The following is a 3,683-nucleotide window of genomic DNA, read 5'->3' on the forward strand; positions in this document are numbered from 1 at the left end:
GTGCTCCATCCTTCGATATAAGGATTCTTTACAGTCAGGCCCAGCCCAGGGCCGGGGACCCCTGGGCACATCCTTTTTCCATTTTCCCTGGGAAAGAAAACTCAGCAGTCCAGGTTCCTGATGTCAGTTGGTAGGGCTCCCTTGGGTCTATCAGGGCAGCACAAGTTTGAGGTGGGGACAACTTCGGTCTCGGGTCCATCCTTCGATATAAGAATTCTTTGCAGTCAGGGCCAGGGGCCCCTGGGCACACCCTTTTTCCATTTTCCCTGGGAAAGAAAACTCAGCAGTCCAGGTTCCTGATGTCATTTTGTAGGGCTCCCTTGGCTCTATCAGGGCAGCAAAAGTTAGAGGTGGGGACAACTTCGGTCTGGGCTCCATCCTTCGATATAAGGATTCTTTGCAGTCAGGGCCCAGCCCATGACTGGGGGACCCTGGGCACATCCTTTTTCCATTTTCCCTGGGAAAGAAAACTCAGCAGTCCAGGTTCCTGATGTCAGTTTGTAGGGCTCCCTTGGGTCTATCAGGGCAGCACAAGTTTGAGGTGGGGACAACTTCGGTGTGGGGACCATCCTTCGATATAAGGATTCTTTGCAGTCAGGGCCCAGCCCATGGCTGGGGGACCCTGGGCACATCCTTTTTCCATTTTCCCTGGGAAAGAAAACTCAGCAGTCCAGGTTCCTGATGTCAGTTTGTAGGGCTCCCTTGGGTCTATCAGGGCAGCACAAGTTTGAGGTGGGGACAACTTCGGTGTGGGGTCCATCCTTCGATATAAGGATTCTTTGCAGTCAGGCCCCAGCCCAGGGAAAGGGGCCCCTGTGCACATCCTTTTTCCATTTTCCCTGGGAAAGAAAACTCAGCAGTCCAGGTTCCTGATGTCAGTTTGTAGGGCTCCCTTGGGTCTATCAGGGTAGCACAAGTTTGAGGTGGGGACAACTTCGGTGTGGGGTGCATCCTTCGATATAAGGATTCTTTGAAGTCAGAGCCCTGACCAGGGCAAGGGGAGCCTGGGCACATCCTTTGGCCATTTTCCCTGGGAAAGAAAACTCAGCAGTCCAGGTTCCTGATGTCAGTTTGTAGGGCTCCCTTGGGTCTATCAGGGCAGCACAAGTTTGAGGTGGGGACAGTTTCGGTGTGGGGTCCATCCTTCGATACAAGGAATTTTTGCAGTCAGGGCCAGGTGCCCCTGGGCACATCCTTTTTCCATTTTCCCTGGGAAAGAAAACTCAGCAGTCCAGGTTCCTGATGTCAGTTTGTAGGGCTCCCTTGGCTGTATCAGGGCAGCACAAGTTTGAGGTGGGGACAACTTCGGTGTGGGGTCCATCCTTCGATATAAGGATTTTTTGCAGTGAGGTCCCTGACCAGGGCCAGGGGCCCCTGGGCACATCCTTTTTCCATTTTCCCTGGGAAAGAAAACTCAGCAGTCCAGGTTCCGGATGTCAGTTTGTAGGGTTCCTTTGGGTGTATCAGGACAGCACAAGTTTGAGGTGGGGACAACTTCGGTGTGCGGTCCATCCTTCGATATAAGGATTTTTTGCAGTCAGGGCCAGGGGCCCCTGGGCACATCCTTTTTCCATTTTCCCTGGGAAAGAAAACTCAGCAGTCCAGGTTCCTGATGTCAGTTTGTAGAGCTCCATTGGGTCTATCAGGGTAGCACAAGTTTGAGGTGGGGACAACTTCGGTATGGGGTCCATCCTTCGATATAAGGATTCTTTGCAGTCAGGGCCAGGGGCCCCTGGGCACAACCTTTTTCCATTTTCCCTGGGAAAGAAAACTCAGCAGTCCAGGTTCCTGATGTCAGTTTGTAGGGCTCCCTTGGGTCTATCAGGGCAGCACAAGTTTGAGATGGAGACAACTTCGGTGTGGGGTCCATCCTTCGATATAAGTATTATTTGCCGTCAGGCCACAGCCCAGGGCCAGGGGCCCCTGTGCACATCCTTTTTCCATTTTCCCTGGGAAAGAAAATTCAGCAATCCAGGTTCCTGATGTCAGTTTGTAGGGCTCCCTTGGGTCTATCAGGGCAGCACAAGTTTGAGGTGGGGACAACTTCGGTGTCGGGTCCATCCTTCGATACAAGGATTCTTTGCAGTCAGGGCCTGGGGCCCCTGGGCACATCCTTTTTCCATTTTCCCTGGGAAAGAAAACTCAGCAGTCCAGGTTCCTGATGTCAGTTTGTAGGGCTCCCTTGGGTCTATCAGGGCAGCACAAGTTTGAGGTGGGGACAACTTCGGTGTGGGGTGCATCCTTCGATATAAGGATTCTTTGAAGTCAGAGCCCTGACCAGGGCCAGGGGAGCCTGGGCACATCCTTTGGCCATTTTCCCTGGGAAAGAAAACTCAGCAGTCCAGGTTCCTGATGTCAGTTTGTAGGGCTCCCTTGGTTCTATCAGGGTAGCACAAGTTTGAGGTGGGGACAACTTCGGTATGGGGTCCATCCTTCGATATAAGGATTCTTTGCAGTCAGGGCCAGGGGCCCCTGGGCACAACCTTTTTCCATTTTCCCTGGGAAAGAAAACTCAGCAGTCCAGGTTCCTGATGTCAGTTTGTAGGGCTCCCTTGGGTCTATCAGGGCAGCAAAAGTTTGAGGTGGGGACAGCTTCGGTGTGGGGTCCATCCTTCGATATAAGGATTCTTTGCAGTCAGGGCCCAGCCCATGGCTGGGGGACACTGGGCACATCCTTTTTCCATTTTCCCTGGGAAAGAAAACTCAGCAGTCCAGGTTCCTGATGTCAGTTTGTAGGGCTCCCTTGGGTCTATCAGGGCAGCACAAGTTTGAGGTGGGGACAACTTCGGTCTGAGCTGCATCCTTCGATATAAGGATTCTTTGCAGTCAGGGTCAGGGGCCCCTGGGCACATCATTTTTCCAATTTCCCTGGGAAAGAAAACTCAGCAGTCCAGGTTCCTGATGTCAGTTTGTAGGGCTCCCTTGGGTCTATCAGGGCAGCACAAGTTTGAGGTGGGGACAACTTCGGTCTCGGGTCCATCCTTCGATATAAGGATTCTTTGCAGTCAGGGCCAGGGGCCCCTGGGCACATCCTTTTTCCATTTCCCCCGAGAAAGAAAACTCAGCAGTCCAGGTTCCTGATGTCAGTTTGTAGGGCTCCCTTGGGTCTATCAGGGCCTCAAAAGTTTGAGGTGGGGACAACTTCGGTGCGGGGTGCATCCTTTGATATAAGGATTCTTTGCAGTCAGGGCCCAGCCCATGGCTGGGGGCCCCTGGGCACATCCTTTTTCCATTTTCCCTGGGAAAGAAAACTCAGCAGTCCAGGTTCCTGATGTCAGTTTGTAGGGCTCCCTTGGGTCTATCAGGGCAGCACAAGTTTGAGGTGGGGACAACTTCGGTATGGGGTCCATCCTTCGATATAAGGATTCTTTGCAGTCAGGGCCAGGGGCCCCTGGGCACAACCTTTTTCCATTTTCCCTGGGAAAGAAAACTCAGCAGTCCAGGTTCCTGATGTCAGTTTGTAGGGCTCCCTTGGGTCTATCAGGGCAGCAAAAGTTTGAGGTGGGGACAGCTTCGGTGTGGGGTCCATCCTTCGATATAAGGATTCTTTGCAGTCAGGGCCCAGCCCATGGCTGGGGGACCCTGGGCACATCCTTTTTCCATTTTCCCTCGGAAAGAAAACTCAGCAGTCCAGGTTCCTGATGTCAGTTTGTAGGGCTCCCTTGGGTCTATCAGGGCAGCAC

The sequence above is a fragment of the Lonchura striata genome, chromosome 33 (genome assembly GCF_046129695.1).
Source record: "Lonchura striata isolate bLonStr1 chromosome 33, bLonStr1.mat, whole genome shotgun sequence".
Lineage (NCBI taxonomy): Eukaryota > Metazoa > Chordata > Aves > Passeriformes > Estrildidae > Lonchura > Lonchura striata.